Here is a 20941-nt window from a genome sequence, read left to right on the forward strand (position 1 = left end):
ATCATATATATGTAGATTTTCTGCTGCTCCTGGGCTCCTGTAACATCAAGGTTCTTATTTTCTAGTGAAGTAGGATTAAATTGTTTTCTATTTAAATTGTATAATTTGGCAGACCGGGGACAAAATTGTTAAGGTCCAGGGGCCAAACCTGAGTTGCTACAGTGTTCATGTGACAGGATGCATCTGCTGTCTGGGCAAATTTATCTGTTCACAAATGGAAGTTAACTTTTGAAAATGTGGGCCTTAGGAGCTTAATTTTAAACTGGGTTGGTCACTTATGGCTTTTCTAGCACTGAAAAACTGACAGCAGTTTTCAGTGGTGGGTGTAGTTAAACCATTCCAGAACATGGGCAAGGTACAATTGTATTTTACTCTATTTTAGTAACTGTAATATAATGGCATTGAATATGATTTGCATCATGTTTATGTTTGTGGCTAAACCATGTCTAATGCTGGTTCAGCTGGGTTTAATGATGATTGCTGCTTTTAGCAACATGGATTTTTTCTATATGTCAGCAAGCTCCTGCAAAGTATTGGTTAGGCAGTGTCACAGGAGGTGGCCAATTCATGAAGGGAACTCTTTCATCAGTTTGGCCACCTCTATACATTTTCTTCGATAAAGAATGTATCAAGTAAAATCCTTCCTGTGTTCCTTCTATTCATCACCAATCTAGACAGAAACAAGTTGTAGGACAACTTAAATTCACTTCTAAATTAATTTGGTTTCTTCCTCTTGTCTGATTCTCACTGCAGTCTGATACCCACAATGCCAGGCAAGCTATTTATAAAACTTCTGCAGATACTAATAATTAAATGTAAACATACTACTTTACATACAACATATAACTATAATCAATGATAGAGATAGATAACCATTATATACATGAAAATAAACAGAACTGTCTTCATTTGCTGCCTTCTTTTAGTAAATTGTAATTGTGTTATTACTCAAATTTTCAGACATTTAGGAATCTCACTAAATGCATGCTATTGCATTTTTTAAATTAAATAAAAATAACGTCTATCTACAGTATAGGAATTAACAGTTAGTCACCTGTTTTCAGGCATGTAGCTAATGGCATCAAATTAAGCACATTCCATCATGCAAAATACTTATTACTTCTTACATATTTTATGGAAATAATTTCCTTCATAGAGTACCTGCAGTCCTTGCCCTCAGGGGAAGAGGTTGAACAGAGGTAGCCCCTAGTGCGTTTGCTCCTTTAAGAGCTAATCCTGCTCCCACTGAATTCAAAGGCCATTTTTCTATATATTCCAGTGTAAGATGACCAGAGTTCAAGTATCTGGAGCTGAAGGAAACAATAGGCAAAGAACAGAACAAATCTATTTTGGATAATATGATCTAAATTATGTTTACCTTAAAGTGGTCCCAAGGGGCAGCTCAAAGGACTCAATCTCAGCAAGGGCATTTTCATATACTTGGTCTTGATTTTCTTCAGAATAAAACTCTACCAAGCTTATCTTGTTTTTTCTAGCCACTGATAAGCACAAAACTGTTCAAACTTTAGGGAAAGACTTTTATTGGCATTACTATTAACAGAATGATTCTCTACTCAGCAAAATCAGTGATGCAAAAACAGGCCCTGCATTGACCTTGTGATTCCTGAGGACTTTGTGTCCAAGAATGTTGCACAGCTGCTGTTTTCCTGTCTCCTTCAATAGCATTTGCCAATTACTGTATGCCCAGTTCAGTAAGGTCTTTTACTGAAGCCTTATTTATTTTAATGGAAAAATAGTCATAAAAATATTGTTGTGTTAATAAAATATTCAATAATATTTTAGTGGTAATAAGTACTAAACCAAAAGCCATTTTAAATATTTATGCTTTATCAGTTTTTGAGAGTTTAAAAATCACATTTTCCTATTTTCAAGTAATTGATTTTTCCCTTTTGCTTTGTGAAATACCCACACAAACAGGAAACTGACTGTACATATGGAAAAGGACTGTGAAATGCAGAAAGTTAACGTGACCAGCAGGGGTGGTGCAGGCACTTACCCTAGAGATCTTCAAAAGGAGATTGGATGCACACTGTGATGGAGTTATTTGACCCCAGCAGTCTTTCCTGCCCAGAGCAGGAGGGCTGGACCCAGTGATCTTATGAGGTGCCTTGAAGCCCTAAACTTCTGCAAATCTATAAACATGACATCTCAGATTTAGTAATTTTAAGTATCATTTACAACTATAATAAAAGAAAGTAGGGGTACACTGATGGAGATTTTGGGGACTGATAGTGATAGCTGATGTTTAAAGAGGCGTACCAGCTGATACCAATCTGATTTCCAAAACAGCTGCATGCTGCTGGTAAGTCTGCTGTGCTGGATAGGGAGAAGGGAGAGAAGGGGTGTGCAGAGGCAGATCAATGCCCCCTGCAGTGATGAGGGAGGGGGCAGGGGTAGGTGCTGCCTAGCCAGGGTGAGACAGGGTGCAGGATGGAGCCACGGCTTGTCAGTCATGGGGACAGCTCCCACCACTGCGTGCACCCCAGGATGGCATGGGGGGGCAGGGCATGTCCCCCCAGATCTGCATGGGGCAGGGTGGGTAGTCTGCAAGCTAGACCTGGGGCTGTTCCGGGCTCTTCTTGGTGGGGGCTCAGGTCGAGGCAGGGGCTATGCAGGGAGCTGCAGCCACCTCAAATTTCACCGTAGCCTGCCTGTAGCCCCACTCCCAGCACTGCTGCTGCGTGCCCAGCACAGCCTCAGCTCAACGCCCTGCTTCCACCCATGTACCAGGAAGAGCAAAATTTAGGGGGGCTGCAGCCCCCTCCATAGGCCATGCTCTGAGCCCAGCCCCCACCAAGAAGAGCCTGGCATAGCCCTGGCTCCAGCCTGCAGTGGTAGCCTGCCCACCCTGCCCCGTGCAGATCTGGGGGCATATGTCCTCCCCATATGCTCCGGGTGTGCATGCACTGGCAGGAACTTCTGTCTCCCCCACAAGCTGCGGCTCCATCCTGCACCCTGCCCTACCCCAGCTGGATAGTGCCTGCCCCTGCCTCCTCCCTCATCATGGAGGCCGTTGATCTGCCCCCACCCCATACCCTTTCCCTCCCCTCTCCTCTTCCACCACAACAGACTTACCACACAGCTCTCTACACTGCTAGGCTGGGCTTCTCACTGCCCACATGCAGGGGCATTTATTGGCCAAACTAGAGGCTGCCTCAGGCTGATTTCCAATACAGCCAATTTCCTTTACATCGGTACTGACCTGATATTGGACCTATGTATCGGTGCACCTCTAAAAGAAAGTTCTAACAAAGGGTGATTTTAAAATAGTATCCATTTGTGTTTTACTCTGTTTTCTGTGTAGGCTACATGTGAATGGACATCTGCTTCTACTCAGAGCACAACCAACTTCCAAGTCCTTGTCTGATCATTATTACAGTAGTGGGGGCCAACATTTTTGGCAGGTGTGCCACAAATTAGCCCAGCACTCTCCCTAGGTGCTGATCTTATAAGCTTTCTGCTTTTAGCCCCATGTTTCCTGTTTTCTGCCCCCTACCTTATCTGCCACTATACTGCTTGTCTCCTCTCCAGTTTGCCATGGTCCACACACAGGCTGCCCATACCACTTGTGGCACTTGTGCAACAGGTCAGCCACAGCTGGATTCCAGTAAGGAAAAATACTTAATATAGCTGCTTCAAATTAATATCAATCTCAGACAGTTTTGAAAAACAAATGAAGTGCCAGATTAATTGAGAAACAATGAATTAAAGAGTTGTTTCTTTGTAAAAAAGGGTATTTTTTTCTTGATTATGATTTTTCTCAAACAGACCTCTATACTAATTATACTTTAAACAACAAATTCAATTACCGCTTTGTAACATAAGTATTTCAGGTGTCTGCTATGTTTGTGTACTAAGCAGAGCTTGTAACAAATCCTTTAGGTCTTTGCATGCTTGTGATTGACTCATACAGCCACTGGATGTCACACAAACTCAGATTAACAGTTCTGATCTTGATTCTGTTGGACACAAGATTAGATATTAACTTTCAAGTTATTGTGAACATTATAAAAGTTAATATAATAATTACAAAAGTTATTAAAAGGATTACCCAGTGGGTCTAATTTTAATATCTGTACTTCCTAGTTTTCTCCACTTGCACAGAATTTGTGAGTCAATGTCAACAAAGTTCATAAATGATACTACTCCACACTCCTGCCACTTCTCTTATAAGACCACATCCAGATATTGATGTGATACATTTTGTAAGCTACAACTGCCTTATCTTCGCAACTTCCATGACTGGAAAATAAAGCTGCCTGCTGTTGTTGAATGGATAAACTGAATTTGATACATTCTTACTATAAGCAATGTAACCCTTTGCTTAGTAAGCAACATAAATTTTGTATGTGAAGTTGATGAGCCTGTTTCCAGAGTAAAGTACTTCCTCATATGTGTAAAGGTACCTCACCACAATATAGGTTCATTTTAACAGATGAATACAGACTATTGGGCCCAATCCCGAAAAACGCCATGTGCCTTCAATGTCATTGCCTGTAATATAAGTTGAAACCACCGAGTACATTTCTAGTTGCAGTGCACCATCAGTATGTCTACAGTACCCAGTTGTGTGTTCTTGGCCATGCACACCTGGATTTATTAAGTCTGCATGTGAGGTCCCACAACAGTATCACATGATTCATACCTATATTGAATGTTTCCATGCAAGCAATTCAGTTTGATGAGTTCATGACTTCAGGATTTCTATGCCAGGGTCCTTAGGGAATTTTTACATGGTAATTTTGGGTGGCTTGTGGAACTTTTCCCCACTGCACATTAACACCTCAGACTGGTTTTAAGTGCTTGTTATGCAGCTCAAAGTTATGCACTCCAACTTAGGTTTATCTCTGATCCATGTTACTCAGCTTGTGTTACACCAAGGCATAGCCACACCCCATCTGCCCTCCCTTCCCTCTCCCCTGCTGGCCCGAATCAGGCCCACTGTCCTCTCCCCAACCCTCCCAAGCACCCCAGATCTCTCCTCACTACCCCCCTCTCCTCCTACTTACTTGGGCTGCTCATGCTGTCTTTCCTGAGGGAGCAGGCAAAGATGGATTAACCTTAGGGTGACCACCTATCCCTAATTGGATGGAACAGACCCAGAATGGAAACATCAAGTCCCAGCCCTGGGCTGTATGACTGCAGGACATTTGTGTCCAATTCCCAATATCATGCAAGGAGTCAGGTTTTGCACAGGTGGGGATGTGTCCTGCTTTTCCATTTTGAAAAGATGGTCACCCTAGTTAACCTGCCTGCCTGACCATCACCACTGCTGCTCTCTGGGCCTCTCTCAGCCCCTCAGCCCAAAAAGCAGCAGCCTGGCAGTGGTGGTGGCAGCAGCTGGGCAGACAGGTTAACCCTTCCCTGCCTGCTCCTCAGGATAGGCAGTGTAGGCAGCCACAAGTAAATAGAAGGGGAGTCCAGAGGGGAAACTTGGGGGACAGAGGAGAACTAAGGGAACCCTGAGTGGCAGGGGGAAAACCCAAAATGTGAGGGGAGGAGGGGTAATTCTTACCTTTCAGTCCTACAGGCCCTGCTGGCCTGAAATGTGACTGCTCCAAACTGGAGCTGGCACTAACATCCATCAACATTTGTGAAGCTCACAGCATAAGGTGTAACAAGGGCCTTAGTGCCTCATCAACAGGAGACACTCTAGGAATTGATTTATGGTTCACAAGACAACTTACCTGTCTTTTCCATGCCCTTGTGCAAAGGTGTTCTTAGCTCTCTAACACATTTATCTGTGGCCCTTCATATTAGTCTGACCATTCCACTGGCAAGAAAGGGATCCTACATTCAGATTTTCTAATGTATTTAGGAATCTAACTCTCATGGCTACCTAACTTTCTTTGAGTATCTGGGCCTTATATTTGCCAAATAATATGGTTATCAAATGAGTGTCCATGACTACTGTTGTTTTAAGGGAACCCACCTACCTTTTACTGTCATAGGTCATGGAAACATATCAGACCCCCTCCTGATGAAAGAATTAATCACACACCTACCAGTGGCATAGAATAGTACAGTGTGCATGTTCAGGCTGAAGGGAAGATGAAGGCTTCCAAAATCATTTGGAAGCCAATGGGCAAATCACAGTATGTGGGCTGCTGCACCACACACAATACCTTTAAGGTGAATGGTGAGAGTCTTTGTCAGGTAACAAGACATCGCTCACTTGCAGGCCCAATAAAAGCAACCACAAATACTTTGCACATCACTGGGAATGAGGCCAGGAAAGCCAAAGAAACAGGATGCCTTGTGTGCCTGCATCCTTGCATCACAGTGTGACATGCTAAAGGAAATATGGTGCTGTTTGTTGTTGTAGTACACATACTATCTTTGCTACTACTTTCATGGCATTGTAAATGAGATCAGTATTCTGTTATGTTTTAATAAAGGTTTGGATTTACTGAAGAGTCCCAACTACTTTTTTCCAAGCATTCACATGCCAACTACCAAACCATTTTATTAACAGATAAAAAGAATCAAAATAAATAGCATTTTGTAAACCATTGTTTGTCCCCCTGTATACAAGTTAAGAAAGTGTAAAAGTACAAAAAAGCGCAAATGTGCCGAATTTTGTCATCAAGTAGGAAGCATCAATCATTAGTTTCACTGATAATGGAACTGGATGTCAGATGAGTACTTCTTCTCCTTGACCTCCACTGCATAAGTGTAGGCACTTGTACAGATGTAGAGTGAATGGGGAACATCATCCCTTCCCATTTCAGATTGGTTCATAGCCCAAACCCTGAATTGTCCATCAGCTATATTTCCTGCAGGACATAGTAGTGTGGAAGAGGCTCAACAGAAATGTAACGGTGCGGAAGAGGTCCAGAAGTTTGGAGTCTGGTGGCTATCAGGATAAGCTACCACCCTTATAGCTCCTTCTCCTGCTTTTGGTCCTGCTCTCTTGTTTCCCAAATATGCTCAGAGTATTTTGCACCATTTCTACTCTCCTTTTCTGCTTTCTTCCTATCTCCATGTTCTACTTCTCCTACTGACTCTGGTAGTCCAGGTGTTTCCCTGACCTGTGACCAAAGTTGCTATGCATTCATGTAGCCTTTTCCTTTTTCCATGCTGATTCAGAATTCATTCACCAAGAGGCCTGAGTGGCTTCCTTGGCCCAAGAGAGGTCATGCAAAGGAAATGAGACAGCATATTATTTTGTCCCTGTCATGAAGCACAAGAAATCCCTCTTTTATATCTGTGTAATAGCAAGACCACAAATGGATACTTTTATCAGCTTAGTATGCCTTTACTTCATCTGTACACACTGACCTGCCCAAAACCTTAGGTCAAATATTTAAAAAAACTTTCCATTAGGAGGATGGTGAAGCACTGGAACAGGTTACCTAGAGAGGTAGTAGAATCTCCGTCCTTGGAGCGGCAACAGTGGCAATGGGTTCCCTTCCCTGCCTACTCTCCCAGGTCAGCACTGGCAGCCGAAAGTAAGCTGGAGGATGTGGTAGGGGGGTGATCAGGGATCTGAGGTGCTGGAAGGGGATGGGGGTTGCAGGCCCAATCCAGGGAGGCAGGGAGCCAGCAGGCTGGTCAGGGCTGGAGGGGGAATGGGAGTGGAGGGCAGCAGCTTGACTGTGGGGGATGGAAGGGCCCAATGGGAGGCGTGGGAGGGAAAGTGGGCCCAATCTGGGGCAGTGGGGGGTGGGAAGGGCAGATGGGGTGTTCACACTAATATGTAGCTTAGAGTGGCTACATGTTAGTTTAACATGAGCTGGGTAACACAAATCTGAGATAAACCTAGGTTGGAGTAGCATAACTTTAAGCTACCTAAAGGGCACTTAAAACTAGTTTCACATGTTAATGTGTGGACAATCCAGGGATTAAGAGCTCCAGAAGCTGCCTAAAATTAACATGTAACAAGGCCCTAACACTTTGATCTCTGTAACCCAGTGCTTTAGAGATTAACACATTTTGGACAGACTAATAAGTTTAATATTAACTTTTTGGAACTATATAGATAACCTTTCACATGTTAGCTAGAAGTCCCCTGGAATGTGAGAGGTGTGTGTGATTCACTGCTGTTTACTGGAGATGAATCATATTTTTTTTTCTTTCCAACACTATCTTGGCATGATAAGGATTTGCAGGAGACATTATGCTGCAGTTCATTATATATAAAATGATAATTTCTACTTAGGCAACCTACACACTCTTTTCCTGTTTATCAGAAAATAATCAGTTCAAGAAACCAGTTTAGTTTCAGAGGAAAATATGAATGTGGAGGGGAGGGGAGCTAAAAAATATGATGCAAGCATTAAGCAGACATTTATTGTTTTTAAGTTTGAAATGTTGTAGATCAACACATGTACTGACATTGCATGTCTCTATGTATGATTCATTTATCTCTTGTTCTTCTCCCCTCCAGGTCAGATCAAAGGAATCTTGGCTCTACCAAGACCACTAGATCTGTCACAAAAGCCTTTAAAGTGGCATTCCTAGCCAAACTTCATACTCTCTCTCTTCTTGTGCAACTCTTTCAAGTTATGTCTTCAGGCAAGATGGAGTGTGTTTGGCTTCTTGTTCCTTTATTAAACTGGGAGGTGCTCAGATACTATGATGATAAAGACAACATAGGTAGTTATAAAGAAAGAACAATTGCCTAGATCACCTGGCACAAATACGCTCTGCATATCTAGGCCATAGTATTTGCATTTCTCATCTACTACTTTTTTTAGGAAATAACTGCACCTTGTGGAAAAATCTGTCCCTCTCCAACTAGTATAATTCCAGTGGGAATAAATCTACATTTCTATTCCATTGAGTATTAGATATATAACATGAATTTTGAACTACACGGTTTCTATAACACCCTTGAAATGAAAAAGGACTAAATAAGCATAAATATAATAGCTACATGAGTTCCACTTCAATAGATATGTGAAACGTATCAAGAAGGTACCAAATTAGCTGATCCAGGTTGTAGCCATATTGGTCTAGAGGCAAAGAGGAACTTTTTTTTGCAAAAATCTAGTTAGTCTAATAAAAGATATCACCTATACCACAAGCCCTGATTCCAAATTAGATGGGACACTCCTTGTTTTCTTTTTCCACTGGCAACTGCATCTATATCAAATTTATCTTTATCTCTTGAATGTGGAGAGTCAGTTTCACAAATAGATTAATACGATGTAGGCATTTTTTTCTGCAGGGTCTTCAATAGTTTTGCAGAATTTCTTCATATAGAAATCTGAATAGACAAGGAGCAAGCAGGTCCCATAGATATTATACAAAAACAGTGCATTTTCTAATGCTAGCCTTCAGCGCTCTATTCTCTTATGTGCTAAAGCAGCGGTGCACAAAATACAGCCTTCCAATTGATTGTATCTGGCCCATGGCTGCCTCTGTGGCACTCTTCTTGGGGTCAAGCCCTGCCCAGGGCAGCCTGGGCCATTGGCACTGCCCCAGCCCTGGCCCTGGACCCAGCCAGTACACACAGCTGCTTCCACAGCTGCTCCTACCACTGCTGCAGCCACTGGGTGCTGCTCAGCTCTCCCCACCTACTTCTCTTCCTCCTGGCCCTGCTGCATCACTCCAGGCAGCAGGTAGCATGGGGAAGTGGTGGTGGGCAGGGCAGAAAGCTGCAGGCGGGCAGCTCCTGCCGCAGCACACAGCAATGGAACAAGATATATTTGATATGTCCTCCACAGGAGGTTTATATTGAGCAGATTCTTTTTGGTATTGGTTGGTGGAACCGGAGCGTGCTCCGTCCACTCCATGCATTGACCTGGTATTGCAGTGCTTCCAGGACCGGTGCAAAAAAACAAAAAAACAAAAAACAAAAAAAAAACACAGGGCTCCAGGTCCATGTCCCAGCCACCTTCCACCCACCCCACTCACCAGGCACAATGAGCCTGTAGACAGCTGAGTGGGTGGAAGGCAGCTCTGCTGGGAAACTATGCACACTGGCCAGGGTCAGGGCCAGGGCCAGGGCCAGTAGAAGCACAGCTTAGGCTGCCCTGGGCAGGAGTGGGCAGGGCTTGGCACCATATGAAGCATCACAGGGGCAGCCGTGGGCCAGATAGGGGGACAGGCTGCATCTGCACCATGCTGCCTGGGCAAGCTCTGCTGCACACACCCCCTTGCCCTCCCACTCCAGCTCTCCACCCATCCATAGCCAGCTCCCAAGACCAGCATGCAGGCAGCTTCCCACCCCTGTTACCCCCCTCGCACACATGCACCCTCCCCCCCCCCCCACAATATACAGAAGTAAGACTTTATTTTGAGCTGTTATGCAATCGCTTCTATATATACTAGTCGAAAAAACATAAATCAGGACAAAAATATTTTTTGAAATAAAATTAAAATGTTATAGTAGATGTTTGTTTTTTAATATTTTTTATCGATAATTTGTTAAAATGATATCTTCTGAAAGATTTTGTGCATGTGGCCCTTGAAAGCTCACCAAAACTCATTAAGTGTCCCTCCAGCCAATAATTGCCCAGCTCTGTTCTAAAGTGTCTTTGTTGCAAAACAGTTCCCCAATAAGGACCTTGCAACATGTTCACTTGCAACAGTTGTAAATAATTGGAATGTAGTGGCCTACTAAAGTTAGTATGTTAGGAGATAACTCTCCCCTGAAAGGTAGTAAGTAAGAAATGGTTAGGGTGACCATATGGGACAAAGAGAAATCTAGCTACCTGCCCCTGCCCCTCTCCCATCCCTCACTTGTTGCAGGCTGCAAGGAGTCAATGGCCCATTAATGACCGATTGTTCTATATTAACAATCACCTGTGAAGTAACAATTAGTGTTAATAGGGCTTCCTATTTCACAGCTCCTGCCACTCTGCCTCCACACCCTGCAACCCAGACTCTCATTTTAATTTTCACCAGACAGCTGGAACTAAGGTCCAAAATATGGGAATGCCCCAGCTGATCTGAAACATATGAACACCCTAGCAATGGCAGGAGAACACTTAACACATGCTAAACTGCTTGAACATGGGTCTGCTTGCATTTAACTGCACTAAATGTTGAATGTGTGATACCATGCTAACACTTGATGTAGCAGCTTGGGTCACCCAATACCTAAATGAAGTTCTCTTCTTCCACAGATGAGGGCCATGGCAGGAAATGGGCTCACAGCACTTAAAATGCCAGCCTTCATTCATTCAAGTAGTAAAATATGTGCTAAGTGCAATTGAATGGCAGCAAAATTAGGACATTTCACTGGAGGCGTATCTCCAAGTGTATTAACTAGGCCTGTGTGAAGCAGCTAGTATTCACTTCAGATTTGGATTCGACTGATTTGGGGGACAGTGATTCAATTCGGTGATTCAAATCACTGTCCCGAATTGATTCGGCTGAATCTGATTCAGAGATTTGGTTGCTGCTGAATCTCCGAATCTCCAAAACACTTAGGCTCATCTCCCACCCACTGTCCCAACCCAGCAATGGCTGCCCTGCCCGCTCCCAGCTCTTTGGGGAAAAAAAGCCCCAACTCACTGGGTACTGCCAGGCAGGGGGCAACTCCCACTGGCCCCTACTGCCCCACGCTGCATGGGGGGCTCTGCACAAGCGCCCTGACCCCCCCTACTCCCCCAGCCCCCACCATGGCTACCCTGCCCACTCCAGCTCCAGCCCTTTAAGAAAAAAAAAACCTGACTCACCTGTTCCTGCCCAGTGGGGGGCAATCCCCACTGCCCCCACTGCCCCATGCCATGTAGGGGGCTCTTTCATGAACCCTCTGAAACCCCGAGGCCACTGCAGGAGCAATGAGTCTGGGGGTGGGGGTTGGAGTTCTTTTTTCTTAAAGGGCTGGAGCTGGAGCAGGCACAGCAGTCACGGGGGAGCTGAGGGAGCAAGGGTGGGAGTCAAGGGGCATGACAAAGCCCCCACACAGTGTGGGACAGTGGGGGGACAGCAGGGATCACCCACCACACCCAGCAGCACCCTGTGAGTGAGGCTGTTTTTTAAAGCACCATAACCTGGATGGGCAGAGCAGACATGGGGGGAGGACTGGGGGAGTGGTCGGAGGTCAGGGGGGCTGGAGGAGAGAGGAGGAGACCATGGGTGTAACCCCTGCCAGGCCCCATCCCCTGCCTGCTCCCTCAGCCTCCCAGCCTCCTACTTACCTATCCCCAGTCAGGCTCCAGCTACCTGCTGCAGTGAGTGGGGACTGCCCAAATCTTCAAAGCTCTCTGAATCTTTTCTAAAGATTTGGAGAGCTTTGAATTGATTGATCTGAACTGGTCCCCTGATTCAATTCAGATCTGGAGATTCAGCCACCGAATCGGGCTGAATCTCCTCCGAATCGAATCACCACCTGAACCTTTGCACAACCCTAGTATTAAGTAGCACATGTTCTGCTATTCTCTGATCACTTCACAGAGATAATACAAGCAATTTGTGGTCCCAGGGCTGGGTCCCACAATCAGCCAACAGTCAGTCCAAGGCCTGGCACCACACCAGAGTCTTGAACTGGGTCTGGTGGAGTGCAGGTAATTTGTAGGAGCTGTAAACATGGGGGCCAAGTATGGTCTCCAGACTGGGACCAACAATCAGCTTCTAAAATAACATGTTTGCACTGTACCAGAGCCAGTTCAAGGTAGGTGTAGTACCAGGACTGAGATCAACAATCAGTGAACTGGAGATCATGTTAGAGATCACAGTAAGCATTACCACATGACTGCTCAGAAAGCGTTCTAACTTTTAATAGGGTACAATAATACTTAACGACAATCCCAATAAAACTCATTCTAATTGTCCCATGCAACAAGGCCCTGAGTCTCAAGAGAGGAACACAGAGGATATGCTTATACCACAGTAGCAGTGTGCCCTAGCAGGAATGTTCCCAAGCACACCACACTTTCCCAGTTCCACTTGCACTTGGCAACCTCACAGCTACACAGGTTAGGCAATCCCAGGATCATCCACATGAGCTGCTCTCAAAACATGCTGGAGACCAAGGTCTTGAACACAATTGCAAGGGACTAGCTCAGTGCATCTCCAAGTTCAGCATGCACAAATAGGAATGGATGAGCAGGATTGGCTCAGGGTTATTTCAAGCAGGATATGCTGCTGCTGCAATGTAAATGTACCCCAAGGGTCTGCATCCAATCTTCTGTCAGTTTTCACTAAGTTTCAACACATTTACACTAGGGCAGTGCAAAATGGCACCATTCTACTTTGACTTCTGTTTCAATGGAACAGTACTTCATTTTGAGTTTTGTTTCATTTAGAAACCACTGTTCCATTGCAGATGGTGGCATTCGATCCATCTGCGCCTGGAGCTTGGAGAAACCCAGCAGCGGGAGGTTCACCTTCAGGAACACAAGCTGCTGCACCAAACCAGGATCCAAACAGGTGCAGTGGAGTGTCACTACATCCTCAGGAATGCTGAACACCCTCTCACTTGGACACCTGTCCATGGACAGGACAGGTGTTCACAGGCAATCGTGTCAAGATCCGGCCACATCTGGCTGCAGCTTGCAGTAGGCCAAGGGGTCGCGCAGGAGCTGTTCCACATGCTCGGCAAGATAGGTAGCCACCAAGGCCTGAGTGCTACCTACATGATGGTGGGGTCTGGTGCCCCCAGACCCTACCATGGAAGCCATGGCCTTGGCCCACTTTGGCAGCACCTGTGGTGGAGGAGAAGACTGGCTGGTGGATGGTGTGGGACAGCATGGGACAGTGGATCCCCACCTCTCCCATTCTGCCTCCCTGACTCTCTTCACCAGTACCTCCATGTATTAATTCAGGGTTTGGCTGCTGCATACACTGCCCTTCACCCTCAGGTCACACATGGCAGCCAGCATGTGGACCATACTGTACCACAAAGGATCAAGCCATTTTCTGATGCCCTCCTTCATCCACCTCACCAGTGCCTGGACGTCTGGTGACAGTGGTTTGCCCCAGCTGGGAGCAGCGATCCTCTGCAAACTTTCCATTTGGCTCTGAGGTTCTCTTACTACAGTATGCCTGGCTAAGGAGGGCATTGCTAGTGCTGAGGGCCTCAGTGGCCTCAAGGAAGGGCTTGAGGACCACCAAGATCTGGGAGATGGTATCTCACTCAGCTCTGTTCAGGGGGCTGCTGATCCCAATCTCCCTGAGCAAGGCCATCTCATGGATGGCCTTCTGTTGCTCCACCAGCCTCTCAAGAATCAGGTATGTGGAGTTCCACCAAGTCTCCAGATCCTGCATGATTTTGTGCTGTGGGATGTTCAACTCTGCTTGTTTGTCCCGCAGCATCTTGCTCCCCCTTGATGCTCCAGTGGACGTAGCCTACTACCTTCCTGCATTTGGAAATAGGCTTGCTGGTGGTGTGGGTGCCATCACTGGCAGCCCTGTACCCCTCCAAGGCAGCCCTGACAAGCAGGTGCAACTTGTGTGCCACACAGCAGATGTCAGCAAAGTTGGCATTACAGACTGCCTTGACCATATTGGCCCCATTGTCAGTGACCATGAACCCAAGGGCAAGATCGCCCTTCCCAATGATCCACCCCTGCACTAAGCAGTTCATGGCCCCTATGATCTCAGTTGCCACGTAGGACTCATCCATCACCTCTGCTTGAAGGAGAGCCCACTGACACCCTGACTGGTCAGACCAATGCACTGTGAGGGAGAGGTAGGTGTGATCTCCACCCCAGCTGCTCCAGATGTCCAAGGTGAAGTGTAAGGCCACCTGTGGACCTGACTTGTGCAGCTCCTTCCTCAAGTACTCCCTGCATGCCTCATACAGGAGGAGCACCATTGTTCTGCTGAAGGTGGTACATGCAGGCACTTGGTAGGATGGGGCAACGCATGCCATAAGCCACCTGAACCCTGGATGTTCAACTAAGGAAAAGGGCTGGCCATCCATAGCAAGCATCTCCCCAGTGTTCTGGATGATCTCACTCGCTCTTGCAACACGCCCCACTTTTTGTCCCCATTTCCCCCACTCTTTCAGGGTGGCCTGCCTCTGCTTTGGCGGGGCTGGGGGCTTTGGAGCAAGACGGGGACTTCCCTTTGGGCATGCTCCCACTGCTGCCAGGCTCAGGAGGAGCAAGGGCAGGGGGTGGTGCCTGAGGAGATGCACCAGCATCCCCATGGCACCCATGTGTGGCTGGTGTTGGCTCGGCAGTGCAGGCAGATAGCATATGTGGGACCATATGTCAACACAAAATGATCCCAGACCACACTACCTACTTACTTCTGGGGTGTGGGTGCACATGTGGATGCTGCAATTTCCCCCTCTTCTGCAGGCAGAGGCACAGCAACTGGAGGAGTGTACTCAGCTGAGCCACTTACCTCCACAACCTCTACCTCAATCTCCTCTGAAGTGCTTTCTGGGGAAGGAGACCCAGCTCTAGGAGAAACTTGAGGGGTGTGGAGCACAGACTCAGATGATTTCCCCCTCCTTCCCCAGAATTTCCCTTGCTAGGGCACTGAGATTCAGATCCAGGTCCAGCTCTTCCTCTAGCACTGGAAGGCTCAGCACGGGAAGTGAAATGGGGGCGGAGGAGATTGTCATGCTGGTGCTGGTGCTGCTGCTTGTTGTCATGGTGGTGGTGGGGTTATGGCTGGTGCTTGTGGAGGGGATGCAACCTCAGGCACAGGCAGTGGCACTGGCACTGCTCCTCTCTCCTTTCTGTTTGTGGAAGCCTTATCCCTGCTAGCTAGAAGAAAGAGGCTGTCTTAGTTTAGTGGGGGTGGAAACCTATACCTCTCCCTCTACCCCTCTTCCGCCTCTCCCTGAAGGCTTGCCACCACCAGCCTTTCTACCACACTTCATGGTGTGTTTCATAATGTCTTGGTTTTATACAAATATATATATTTATTCATGTTCGTATGTAAATTTGATAATGTGTGTGTGGTGCAAAGTATAAATGTATAAAAACAAATATAAATATATCTTTCTTGCTATACACATTCTAGAATGTATTCATGCTGCAAAGTATAAATATATAGAAATAAAATAAAAATGCATTTCCCTTCCTATATAGATTCTATAGTGTCATATCCTAACCCATATAATTATAAAATTTGACCTAATTTCCCATAATGTCCTCATGGTTAAGCTGGGGAATGGTGACCTTGATCATCATACAGTCTAATGGCTAGGCAACTGGCTATGGGGTCGGACCCAAAGAGTACTAGTTGAAGGGAACAAAACATGGCGCAGGGTTACCAGTGGAGTCCAAAAAGGGCTCAGTACTCAGGCCAGTACTCTTTAACATTTTCATCAACAATCTAGATTTGGGAGTCAGATGTGAACTGGCCAAGCTTGCAGTCAATACCAAATTATGGGGGAGGCCTGTCACACCACAGGACAGGCTGGGAATACAGGCCAACATGGACACACTCTCAAGGTGGGCTGACCAAAACCAGATGGCCTTTACTGCAGAGAAGTGCAAGGTGCTGCACCTTGGTAGGAAGAACTCTCAGCATACTTACAGGCTCGGTAGTGCTACACTCGCTAGCACAACAACTGAAAGGGACTTGGGGGTCTTGATTGACCACAAGATGAATATGAGCCATCAATGTGATGCTGTTGTGGGCAAAGCTTACCAAACTCTGGTGAGCATGCACCGATGCATCTCAAGCAAAACCAGGGAAGTCAACCTCCCACTTTACTCAGCCTTGATGAGACCGCAGCTGGAGTACTGTGTCCAGTATTGGGCCCCCCACTTCAGGAATGATGTGAAGAAGCTTGAGAGAGTCCAGAGGAGAGCCACTCATATGATTCAGGGCCTGGAGGGAAGGCCATATGAGGAGAGGCTGAGGGACTTGGGACTCTTCAGTCTGGAGAAGAGAAGGCTACAACTTCATAAGAGGGGTATATCAGGACCTGGGAGAACACCTGTTCACCAGAGCTCCCCAAGGGATAACACGGTCTAATGGCCATAAACTCCAGAAAGGCTGATTTAGACTAGACATAAGAAAAAAGTTCTTTACAGTGCGTGTGTCCAGGGTCTGGAACAACCCCCCCACCCCCAGAGGTGGTACAAGCACCTACTCAGGACTCCTTCAAAAAACAGCTGGATTTATTTCTTGCTGGGGTCACTTGATCCCAGCTGACTTCCTGCCTATGGCAGGGGGGCTGGACGTGATGATCTCATGAGGTCCCTTCCAGCCCCTAATGTCTATGAAATCTATGAAAATTGAAGAGAGTAAATCAATAAATATAATAATAAAATAAAAGCATCTGAAAGAAAGAAAAAGTTATTCTGGAATCCCTCTTGCTAGGCTAGGCTAGGCTAGCAAGGAGGAAACCCTTCAAATCAGTGCTAGTAGCCTTCATTGTCCAACACTCCTGAGCTGCTGGAAGACAGCTCAGTAACTCAGACCCCAAGGCAGAAAGCAGGCCAGTTCAAATTATGCTGCCTTTTATGCAGTTTTTCCATCCCTCCTCCAGAGCACCAGGATTGGAAGGGATCATGAGAAGGATCACAGTCACTGGCCAGCTACACAGTCAATATGACAGCAGTCCTTCTCTCCCTTCCCCCTCCTTCTCCTTACTTTCTCTTTCCCAGCAGGCAAGCCCAGCGTCAGCTTTGAAACCGAAAATGTTTCGACTGCCCTCTTTTTGTTTTGAGGCTGTTTTGACGCCCTTTGTTTCATTTCAATTTCATTGTTTTGAACGCAAAATAGATCAAAACAGCATTAAAACGAAATGGCTGGTAAAATTTTGCACGGCCCTAATTTACACATGTTGATTTCTTGGCTCAGTTTCAGTCATGCCTTGTATTTTCTAATCACTCTTTAACACAGTAGACAAAGATCTAGTGTCTTGCTTATCACTAGTTATTTCCTGATGTTTCATTGACAACTGGTTACACATGGGGCACCAGAATCTCAGTTTCTTGTGCTCAGGGCTCATCTATTAAAGTCAATGGAGCACCATAAATTCCCAACAACTGCAAAAACTACAGACTTCAGCAGAGATATTCCTGACTCACATCACTTAAATGAATCAGGAATCAATCCCATCACTTATGTTTTCATACTGTTTTCTGTAAGTAAGAAATAAATACCATTTAATTTCTATTGCAACATATTAGAATACTTATCCCTAGGTCTAGGCACACTTGACAAATAATTAAAAATGCTATGCAAATCAATACACGTTATACATTTTGAAATATCAACAATGTTTTAAGTTATTCAAAATTTTGAGATGTCATGAAAATCTGATTATAACAGCCTCCAAGGCAGATTATAAATTGTTCATTAAAATTAAATGCTGATACATTAAAAACATGTATTCTGTTAATGCTTTTAAAGACCTATATGCCTTAAGGAAATTTTTCAAAAGTGCCTGTGTAATTCAGAAACCTAAAGAGTTTATTTTCATGTGGAAATTAGCATCAACATAACAATTCTGAGTTAATAATTGTAAGCAGCTATGCCAAAAAAACATTCCCTGTGTGGACACTTTTATTCTAGACTATAAACATGTTTTTGTCCTAGAATAAGCCCACAAAGATTGCTATTCTGGAATAGCTGTAGCCTTTTAAAGTCATACTGTAACTTACTAAGGAATGGCTGATCAACATAGAAAAGATGCAAGTTTCATTTTCAGAAGTGAATTACTGAAAAAGAATGCACAATTTTTGAGAGTGGGGCTCAGGTGCTTTTGAAAACTATACCGCTTATGTAAGCACAAACTTGAACCAATTTAACATTTAGTTAAACCAGTGCAAATCCATATAGAGACATGTAGTTCAGTCCACTGGCTTATCACAGTTTAGTTGGACTCTCTTCCTATATTATTTAAGTTGAACTGAAGAAATGTCTGGTTTAAAGTACAACCAGACAAGTGCCTTCACTTCCTTTCATTCTAATGTAACTTTGTCATTTAAAATAAATCATAGATTCATACATTCATAGATTGTAAGGCCAGAAGGGACCTCAGATCATCTGGTCCAGCCCCCTGCACAAAGCAGAAAAAATAACTAGGGGTCAGGTGGCTCCAGCAAGGTGACTGCCTAGTCTCCTCTTGAAGATTTCCTCTTGAAATCAGTTAATTTACTGTGGCTCTGCATATAGTCAGGATTCATGGTTGCATATATACTACATACATACTACAATTTTATTGCTCAAATTTCCCCACCTTCCCTCCACTGAAGACAGCAAAAGAATGACTTAATGTAGACTGTACTGCAGGGGTCAGTTGATGTTTTAAGTATAGTACTGTGTCACCTAACTCTGGCCAGAGCAGGTCCATGCAATAAAAGTTTACCAAAGGAAGGTCAGAGTCCTGTGTATATTGGTGCTGCAAAGTGATGGGTGAAGGGGAAGGGAGAAGAGGACAATAAGTGCATAACATATATTGTATCACACTTCTTCAGGAGAACTTTTTTTGACATAATGCTAATCATTCATGGTAAGATATTGCAAAAGATCCCTGATCCCCCCTGCCATTCTGATTTAACATTGACCTTATAGGTATTGTTAAAATTATTCACTTGTTTTTTAAAACAACATTCTAGGGCACAACCATTTCTTCCAGCATTTTAAGTGTACAATTACACAAAACTGCTTCAGAAACAAAATAGGAAATGTTGCTAAACAAAAGGGAATGTTTACTTAGAAATACCAAGGCCATTTGTTTATATTATGAAATTGTTTGTGGTCAGAGACTATAATTAAAAGGTGATGTGAATCATTGATCACAAAATAACTTTATAGATAAGAAACAAGTGCAGTGCTGGATGACTGTATTATACATTAACAACTTTCAGTAGCAGCTTTTGCTGATTCATTTGGCAGGAAGTGAACTGGCAAGGGAGATTTCTAGGGAAGGAACAATCAACAATATTTTCATATATAATAACCCCCAGCTACTGTATTGTTCTCACAATGCTTAATAATGAATGCTTTCCTGTTTTAAGAAAAAAACATAAATCACCAAAACAAAGGCAGATTGGATTTAGCATTAAGTAGTTATAAATATATATGTTCTGGTAAAATGTGGGGTTGTATGAATTAGTACAGTGGAAAATTAGCAAGTGTTACTTGCAAAATTACTATACATTTGGGCATTAAGTAATATGATGGCCATTAACTCCTATCAGAGGCAAAATCTTGTTCCATCCTCATATCTGTGAACAGGGAGGTTGCTAAATGCAGCAGAACTAGCAGACTTTGCTTTCCAGAGGAACCAACTTTGGAATACCCAGTACAAGAGATCAAGTGCTTCATTCATGCCAGAGATGTAGTCCTCTGCGGTGTCCTGGTGGGTAAGTTATGGGAGAAAAATGAATGTGGGATAGAGGTAGAATAGAACTAGGGTTGAAAGTAGTTCTGCTATGTAGCTCTACCAACCATTGGCTCCTGTGAAGGAATAAAGAAGGCTACTGCAGCCTGCAAGCTGTAATTGTTGCTAGTAGGCAAGTAGGAGAGAGCATGATTAGCTTCCTTGTGCAAGAAGACCTAGTTTAGTACCTTACCAGATCAGGTGTCTTTTGGACATTAAATAGATAAGAATTTATGCCATTCAGTTTTATGAGTAGCAGCAATAAAAGCCTATGGATCTATCTTCAAGAGCATGGATGGTGAAGGAACCAGATCAAAGATTCCAGAAAAAGTTTTCCCTCTTCCTCTCTCTCATTTTAAATTAAGGTCAGGGGCTAGCTGCTTTCTAGGCCTGTGCAGAGCTTCAGCTGGCCAAATCCCCAAATCCAAATTGAATCAGGGGACCAATAAAAAGGTCCAAATTGATTCAAAGCTCTCCAAATCTTCGGAAAAGATTTGGAGAACTTCAATGATTTGGGCTGTCTCTACCCACTGCAGCAGAGAGCTGGAGTTGGACTCTATGTCAGTAAGTAGGGGTGGGGGAGGGGGGCCTGGAGGAGAGAGGAAGGGACCATGGGGGGACCCCTGTCAGGCCCCATCCCATGCATCCTCCCTCACCCCCTCCTAAACCCTGCCCACTCCCCCAGCCTCCCCATGGCTGCCCTGCCCACCCCAGCTCCCA

The sequence above is a fragment of the Crocodylus siamensis genome, chromosome 7 (assembly GCF_052110815.1).
Source record: "Crocodylus siamensis isolate JL-2025a chromosome 7, ASM5211081v1, whole genome shotgun sequence".
NCBI classification, from domain to species: domain Eukaryota; kingdom Metazoa; phylum Chordata; order Crocodylia; family Crocodylidae; genus Crocodylus; species Crocodylus siamensis.